Source organism: Sinocyclocheilus rhinocerous, unplaced genomic scaffold, assembly GCF_001515625.1.
Source record: "Sinocyclocheilus rhinocerous isolate Xijiao unplaced genomic scaffold, SAMN03320098_v1.1 scaffold945, whole genome shotgun sequence".
In the NCBI taxonomy this organism is placed as follows: domain Eukaryota; kingdom Metazoa; phylum Chordata; class Actinopteri; order Cypriniformes; family Cyprinidae; genus Sinocyclocheilus; species Sinocyclocheilus rhinocerous.
Window position 1 is genome coordinate 1,468,951 of NW_015629570.1, and position 9,519 is coordinate 1,478,469.

General features: G+C 42.1%; 1 protein-coding gene across 1 annotated transcript in view; it reads right to left on the minus strand.

Moving 5' to 3' along the window:
• Positions 1-3,576, minus strand: part of LOC107739347 (ras-related protein M-Ras-like) — a gene marked incomplete at its 3' end in the record, with an annotated part of 9,370 nt that extends 5,794 nt beyond the window's left edge. Inside the window, exon 1 of the mRNA XM_016551443.1 lies at positions 3,416-3,576. The remainder of the gene's footprint in view (positions 1-3,415) is intronic.
• Between the last annotated feature and the right edge of the window lie 5,943 nt (positions 3,577-9,519).

Below are 9,519 nucleotides of genomic sequence, written 5' to 3' on the forward strand. Positions count from 1 at the left end.
AAGTATAAAAAATATAAAAACTCTTTAACTATAAAAAACGTACTTACAGTCTTTGAGTCAGAACAGCCGGCATTGTAGTCTACTCTCCCAGGATCAGGAAACAGTCCTCCATAAAATGTGCTGCACACATCTGATTATTTGGGTTGAAGTGTTCTGGAACAGTGTTGTAAATACAACTTAACCACTGATTTCTAGTCGTGTCCATTTTTGGAAGACCAAACAAAGTAGTTTCGCTTTCACAACGAAAAACACAGCGGCCTAGCGGGAGGGGAAGCCCCGGCTTAGCGTGAGCTGAGGCCGGGCTAGAGTGAGCAGAGGCGGCGGGGTCGAGAACGACGAAGGAGTGGCAACCACATTTGACGACCCCGGGCTGGACTCCGCTTCTTCCACGGTGAAAGCCGATCCGGCGATGCACAGCGCGATGTTGATGTATTTCCTCAGTTATCAGCACGGATCAGCTCTAGGCATGACGAAGCGGATATCGTCTTTCACAACGAAACACAGCGCCTTCACGACATGGCGGCGGCAACAACAATACTACAACGTGAATAAAAGTTACGCCTTCTTTCTTTGTGTGAACATTTGGGCGGCGTTATGCAAATCTTCCCACATCGTGACGTAGACATGTGGGGGCGTGTTAGAACAAGCTGTTTTAGGTAGGCGTGGTTGACTCGTAACTTTTATAAAGAATATCTCTTTGGATTTGAGACTTTAGTCTTTGCAACTTTACAGATCTTCTTTATGCACCAAGAGCTTGTAACACTCCAAAGAGAAAGGAAAAATTGAAATTGCATCATATGACCCCTTTAACATGTTTTAATTTTCCCAATTCAATCCAATCCCGGTAAATATAATCATATTATTTCCTTCTGAGTATTCTGGTTCATACAGAATAATATCATAGGAAAACACTGAGTCAGTGAGTTGAACCCAAAAACAGGAAAAGTATGATTCACAAACGAATCATTCATGTTTTGTACACTGATTCACTGAAAACAAAAAAACCGGACACAAAAGAACCAGAACATTCTTCGAAACATCTCTGTTTGTTTGTGTTTCGCAAAAGAAGCAAAGTGAGTTTAGAACAACATGAGAGTGAATAAAAGCTGACAGAACTTTCATTTTTGAGTGAGCTGCTCCTTTAAGAAGAAAAAAAACAGACTTTTAATGTCCGAAATGTCACAAACGGACTCTACATTGGCATAAAGAAGCAGTGTGCAAAGCGAGGCTTGTCCCAGACATCCAACAAGAACATCACACACAGGAAATACGGTCTAGACCAGACACTTGGATTGCCACGCTGTGATTCTGCAGTGTGATCTCAGCTCCAAACTGCCAACAACAAGAAACACTCTGACAGATTGAGCTAAAACTGGACGAATAAAATTACGTCAAAGACTTCCAAAATACAGAGCCCGACAAACACGAGCTCTTCTGTTAGGATTCAACACCCTGAAGTGCTGGACCTTTAGCCCTGATGTCAGATGTCAGTATTACACGCTTCCTGTCAGCCACAATACAGGGAAGTTCAGGATTTCCTTTCTGAAATCATCAGGAATATGACTCCACTTTTTAGGGATCTCAAAAACACCTGGATCTAAATCAGGCCATTTATGATTCATTTTATAGGAAATTCTAGATAATGTGTACAGTTAAAGTCCGTGATTTCATACATGACTTGCTGAATTTGAGATTATTGGAGAATGTTTTACAAGAAAATACAATTTCAGTCTTTCTACTTTAAAATTTTAGATTTAATTCGATGTGTTACTTGCCATTTCTTGGTAATTTCTGGGTTAAAAGTGTTTCTACACCAGTTTTTTTCACTGTATACCACAGTCTAAACGTGCGACAAATTGTCTATTTGTGTTGCGAAAAATTGTGGTTGAACGATATTATTGCCGATATAAATATTACAACTATGTCTGAAAATAGGATGTACACTGCAAAAAAATATATATTTTCAAGTTTTAAATAAAACTACTTCAAAATGTTGTTTATTGCATTGTATTACTTGACGTTTCTTTGTAATTGTTTGTGAAATTTATTAGCAGTTCTTAGAGTAAAAATTATTTCTACCTCAATTTTGTTTTTCAGTGTATACCACAGTATAAAAATTTACAAAAAATTAGCTATTAGTGTTGCAAATAAATATTAACATTATATGTCGGCAATTAAGATGTATATAAAATTGCGCAATTCAATTATTTTTTTTACAAATATTTAATTAAATACTCACTTAAAAGATAAACGTAAAATTAATTTACTTAATTGTATATAGTTTGTTGAACATTTTTATGAAACATTTTCACAACAATTGCTCACTAAGATTAACTGAAAACAAAACGTGAGTATTTGAATATTTGAGTAAATTTTCACAATAGCTGTTCACGTATATTTAACTGAAAATAAAATATGAGTATTAATTTGATCCTTTTTACATAGGCTTTTACATAGGATCATTTAAAAAAAATAATTATTTACTTAAGATAAATTTGATTTACTTGTGTGTGCATGTGTGTAGATAGATAGATAGATAGATAGATTTTTAAAATATTTGAGTAAATAGTTTTCACAACAATTGCACACTAAAATTAACTGAAAACAAAACATAAGTATTTGAATATCTCATAATGGACGCTAAGCGTAAATCGGGCACAGTTATCGCTAAATTTGATTAGTTAAAGGGGTCATATGATGCTTTTTTAAAGATCATTATTTGGTGTATTTGGTGTAACAGAATATGTTGACATGCTTTAATGTTCAAAAAACACATTATTTTTCAAATACTGTACATTATTGTAGGTCCTCTATGCCCCGCCTCTCTCAAAATCGATCGATTAATCGGCTTTCTACTAGTAAAAACAGCCATGTCATCACATACTGTAGCTACTTTCCATCAAACAACTGTACAGTTTCTTTTCTACTATAATTTAACTGTATATAGGCTAGGCCTATTTGCTCATGCAAAAATATATTATCAAGGCTTCAGCAGGCGCATATCAATACACCCACCTTGATCGTTCTGTACGGGTTGCCTAATGCATTACCCATTTTTCAAGCTTTATCTCTGGTACGTGCATATCTATGTTCTCCATTACATGCAGCTGCATTGCAAAGAACGCATCTTCCTGGCAAAAAGGAAACAGTGTCTTTTGCATTTTGAGATTTGTGTGATTTGCGTGTGCTTGATATTGCAATTCACCAAAAAGATCACTTAATATGTTCATGCATAATGCATAAACGCACGATTCAACTGGTAAAACATGCATATCTACATAAAACAACCAGTTATCATAATAAACGCACGTTTAATATATAGAAACCGCATTTTTATTCCTTTGTGCTGTTGAGAGATGTAATCAGCATGCATTTAACTGTCATACAAGATTTAATGATATGCATTCAAAATTACCTTATCATAAGACGACAGCATATGCCAGTAGCCCGTTCCGTTTCCACAGATGTTGCTGCCGACATTACCGAGTAAATACACACGCGGAAACGTTTGTCTATTTGTTATACAACTGGATGCAGTGGCTTTTTATCGGGCCGCGCGAAGAGCCGTTTTCAGTTCCTCACACCTCGAGAGCGTTCACTGTTAGTTTACACTGATTTACAGCGTTGGCAGGGGGAAACTGGTCAGCTCCGAGACAAATCGCGCACTTATTTTAAATACTTGGCGATATATATATGTGAAGTTGATTATTTTAAAATAAGTTATTCAGTAAAAATGAATGAATAGAAATTTAGTAAGAAACATTAAGAATAAATGTGGAAAACAGATAGTTCGACACCCCTCTTCCTCTCGGTTTTGGTACGTTCCACTGTCAGAGCTCAGTTTGGAAATACTCGCACGAGTCAATTCCTTATTTCAGACAGTCCATATGTGTTAATGTTAATATTACTTTATACATTTGTTTTACTAATTTTATTAGACAAATAAATGAAAACTGTAGCAATAATTCCGACTAAATAATTAAACAACTATATAAAGTTGGTAGGCCTATTTAAATAAGGGAATGGAACCGATTGTAAAAAATACTATTTTATTGGACAAACGGTAGCAAATTATATAATATAAATATTTAGTACACATAAAATGCACATTAACTACCTGTCAGATGTCACTAAAAGAAGTTGTCTGACGCCTTTCTCTTAAGGTTTAATAAATAAATAAATAAATAAATAAATAAATAAAGTAGGGAGCGGCCTGCGCTTAGTCAGTTAGAAACGCTCTAACGTTACGCCTGTCAATCATTTTAAGCGTTCAGGGGTGTTGATATGATTTTTGCTGATGAGGGAACTTTAGATGGACGGTGTACAGTACCAGCTGAGGTATGCTACATGATCAAAAAACATATGGTTTATGTTAAAAAAAAACTATAACAGTTATGATATTATATTTAGAGGGTTCAACAACAACTTTCAAATCTGACATGAGCTTTAAATCCATCAGAATGCATCCATTTCAAACTGACGAGCTGATGGTGTGGTTCGACTGAAAAATAATATGCATATTTCACATCCCACGCTCCTTCAGCCAAAGATAAAGAGACATTTTGGTTTCCGCCTGATTTGTACACAAACAAATTATGTAATTTACTACAGGAGAATATGCTGGAAACAGGATCTGTAGCGGTGATTATGTGTTCTAGAACCGCTCTGTGACTTCATAACGGTTGCCTAGTAACAGACAGGCTTTCTCTTGAACCCCCTCCAATGCTCGGATCGTCATCTAGAGCTTCCCGCGCTCAGCGGAGCCGTAGAAGTCGCGCAGTCTAGAGCTGTTGGCGTCTGTAAAGTGTTAATGTGATATAATTGTGGCAGAGGTGCAGATCCAGGTCACACCTTGGAAATGAGACATATATAGATCCTCTCCAGTAGATGGAGCTACAAACACACGGGCGCGCGCACGCTTGGGCCTGAGGCTGGTGATGTTAATAATGCAGGGGTTAGGTTGTAAAATATGTGGGATATCTATGATATTCCATCACACACATTAAACAATTTATTAACAAATAAAATTACGAATTTGACCTGTTTTAAAGTAAATTTACACAAATTACTTCCAATAATTAATCATTCAATCAATCAATCAATCATTCAATCATTCTATCTATCTATCTATCTATCTATCTATCCAAAAATGTAATATAAAATATTTTCACATTATTTTATATTTTTACAGTTTTATATTTTTACATTATTAGATAGATAGACAGTATACTGTAAAAAAAAAATTAGAATAATGTAAAAAGTCTATCTATCTATCTATCTATCTGATGTGTTTTAGCACGTCACTTCCTGTTTGTTGCTACCGCATGTTTTGAGTTTTATACACCATCATTTCCGTTTTTATAACGTGTAAATATATCCCCTATCGTATTCTACAACAAAAACCATCAGAGCACCTTGTTATCACTAGTTTTATTTTGATTTCCCGAGTCTGCTATCAGCTTATAGCCCGTTATCATCGCCAGCGTGGTTGCCGCTAATCTCGCTTACATTGCTAATACTCTATTCACACACATTACCATTGTTTTACTCACTGTTACTTGCATTAATTGGGGATGTGTGTCTACCTTTGAGTGCAGGTGAGGACACGTTCGAGCTGCATTCGGTGCAGCTCAAGCTGGAGGCCGTGGAGAAGCAGATACGCGACCTGGTGGAGAGGCAGACCCAGCTGAGAGAGCGGAGAGCCGCGCTGGAAACATCCCAGGCTGACGCTCACAAGTCCGAGGTAAGTATACAGCCCGCTGCTAACTCTCCCACCACCTCTACTCCGTGTGTTTCTCTGCACAGGCCCGGTGCACCCAGGACGCGATCTTCCCAGATGTCCTTCACTCCGGCGCCGGGACACCACGGACCCTGGGTGCACCCGCAGTGAAAGACGCAAACCAGGCCTTGGGCGACGACCTCTCCCCCTCCGCCGCCTCCGGTCTTCGAGATCTCCACCCGGAACCGCTTCGCTCCCCTCCGCGAGACGGAACGCGACGCTGTGATCATCGGAGACTCCATCGTCCGGCACGTCCGTGCTACGTTAGCTGAAGGTAAAGTGCACACTCACTGTTTCCCTGGTGCTCGTGTTCTCTATGTTTCTGCGCAGATACCCGCGATCCTGAAGGGCGATGAGAGCACCGGAGCGGTCGTGCTTCACGCGGGGGTTAACGACACCAAGCTGCGGCAGACGGAGAGACTGAAGAGGGACTTCAGGAGCCTGATCGAGACGGTACGCAGCACATCGCCCGCGACGATGATCCTCTTGTCAGGACTGCTTCCCACGTATCGCAGAGGACAAGAAAGGTTCAGTAGACTTTTTGCTTTAAACGAATGGTTATTGTCATGGTGTAAAGAACAGAAACTGCTCTTTGTTAATAATTGGAATCTTTTCTGGGAGCGTCCTAGGCTTTTTCGCTCTGATGGTCTGCACCCCAGCAGAGTCGGAGCGGAACTCATGTCGGACAACATCTCCAGGAAGCTACGCTCCATATGACTAGTAAGTCAAATCTCAAATAACTGCCCTGATGACTTGTGTTCTACCCGCTTAAATGATAGAAATACTTGTGCTGTCCAATCTATAAAGACTGTGTCTGTTCCCCGAATAGTGAGGTCAAAATATAAATTTAATGCAGGATCTAGAAAAAATCTGATCGTGATTAAACCAGAAAAATGTAAAATAAATGAACAAAAACAATTTTTAAAGTTTGGGCTCCTAAACATTAGATCACTCTCACCCAAAGCAGTTATTGTATGTGTTTCTCTGCACAGGCCCGGTGCACCCAGGATGCGATCTTCCCAGACGTCCTTCACGCTGGCGTCGGGACACCATGGACCCTGGGTGCACCCGCAGCGGAAGACGCGAGCCAGCCCCGGGCGACGACCTCTCCCCCTCCGCCGCCTCCGGTCTTCTGGTCCGGAACCACTTCACTCCCCTCCGCGAGACGGAACGCGACGCTGTGAACGTCGGAGACTCCATCGTCCGGCACGTCCGTGCTATGTTAGCTGAAGCTAAAGTGCACACTCACTGTTTCCCTGGTGCTCGTGTTCTCGATGTTTCTGCGCAGATACCCGCGATCCTGAATGGCGACAAGAGCAGCGGCGCGGTCGTGTTTCACGCGGGGGTTAACGACACTAAGCTGCGGCAGACGTAAACACTGAAGAGGGACTTCAGGAGCCTGATCGAGACGGTACGCAGCACATTGCCCGCGACGACGATCATCGTGTCAGGACCGCTTCCCACGTATCGACGAGGACACGAAAGGTTCAGTAGACTTTTTGCTTTAAATGAATGGTTATTGTCATGGTGTAAGGAACAGAAACTGCTCTTTGTTAATAATTGGAATCTTTTCTGGGAGCGTCCTAGGCTTTTTCGCGCTGATGGCCTTCACCCCAGCAGAGTCGGAGCGGAACTCCTGTTGGACAACATCTCCAGGACACTATGCTCCATATGACTAGTAAGCCAATTCTCAAATAACTTGCATGATGGCTTTTGTTCTACCCACTTAAATGACTGCACTGTCCAATCTATAAAGACTGTGTCTGTTCCCCGAATAGTGAGGTCAAAATATAAATTTAATGCAGGATCTAGAAAAAATCTGATCGTGATTAAACCAGAAAAAAATGCAAAATAAATGAAAAAATTTTTTTTTTAAAGTTTGGGCTCCTAAACATTAGATCACTCGCACCCAAAGCAATTATTGTAAATGAAATGATCACAGATAATAGTTTTGATGTACTCTGCTTGACTGAAACCTGGCTCAAACCAAACGATTATATTGGTCTAAATGAGTCTACTCCACCAAGCTACTGTTATAAGCATGAGCCCCGTCAGACTGGTCGTGGCGGCGGTGTTGCAACAATATATAGTGACATTCTCAATGTTACTCAGAAGACAGGATACAGGTTTAACTCATTCAAAATACTAATGCTTAATGTTACACTGTCAGATATGCAAAAGAAATCTATCGTATCTCTTGCTCTGGCTACTGTGTATAGACCACCAGGGCCATATACAGATTTCCTAAAAGAATTTGCAGATTTCCTCTCAGACCTATTGGTTACTGTTGATAAAGCGCTAATTGTCGGAGATTTTAACATTCACGTTGATAATACAAATGATGCATTAGGACTTGCGTTTACTGACCTAATAAACTCTTTTGGAGTCAAGCAAAACGTCACCGGGCCCACTCATCGTTTTAATCATACGCTAGATTTAATTATATCGCATGGAATTGATCTTACTGATATAGATATCGTACCTCAAAGTGATGATGTTACTGACCATTTCCTTGTATCGTGCATGCTGCGTATTACTGATATTAACTACATGGCTCCGCGTTATCCTGTCAGACTCTGTTCCGTGTTTTGTGTTTTGCTCCCCACGTGCTTTCCATGACCCGTTTTCCCTCATGTGCAATTATGTTTATTGATCCCAGGTGTTTCTCGTCAAGTCCTGTGTATTTATAGTGTTTCCTGTTTTGAGTTCGCTGTGCTGCCTCGAACGTCAATCCTCGTTACTACGTGTGTGTTCCATGTGGTAAATAAAGACTGTTGAATTCTCCTACGTCCCCTTCGCTCCTCACACCGACACAGTAGGCAACACCGTGACAGAAGACAGCACCGAAACTGAAAGTAAGCGGCGCCCCTTCTCCCCGTTTTGTTTTCGTGTTTTGAAAAGTCTTTTGTTTTCCCATTTTTTGTTCCCCCCGCGATCATGGAAATCGCCGCTCGATTTATTTCCCTAGCCCGTAGAGCTCTCCCCTTCTTCGAGTACGCCTGGGAATTCTGCGGGCTCGCCGCGGCGATGACATTGGATGACGCCACCATCAATTCTCTGTTCTGGCTCGGGGCCAACTACCATCGCCCCGTGGACCTCCCAGACACCAAGGGACTATGCTGGAGGGAAGGGATCTACCGGTGTCTGGGGAGTGTCTGGGCCCGAGCCAGAACCAGCCCGCCGGCCGCTCAGCAGACAAGCCCACCGGCCGTTCCTCAGTCAAGCCTGCCAGCCGCGGCATACTCAAGCCCGCCGGCCACTCCGATGTCAAGTCCGTCGGCCACGGCATACTCCAGCCTGCCGGTCGTTCCTCAGTCAAGCCCGCCAGCCGCGGCATACTCCAGCCCGCCGGCCGTTCCTCAGTCAAGCCCGTCGACCACGCCTTTCACCCCGAACCTAAAGGGGAATTTAAGGAGGAGAAGGCGGTTGACTCCAGCCCCAGAGCTCGCTCCAGTGTCGGCTCCAGCCCCAGAGCTCACTCCAGTGTGGGCTCCAGCCCCCGAATCCAGCCCCAAGTGGGCTCCTGTTCCCGAGTTTAGCCCACAGAGGGCTCCTGTTCCCGAGTTTAGCCCACGGAGGGATCCAGTCCCCGAATTTAGCCCAGTGAGGGCTCCTGTCCCCGAGTCCAGAGAAGGCTCAGAGGGCTCCGTTTAACCCAGAGAAGGCTCCAGTCCCCGAGTTTAACCCAGAGAAGGCTCCAGTCCCCAAAGTCCCCAAGGAGAAGGCTCCAGTCCCCGAGT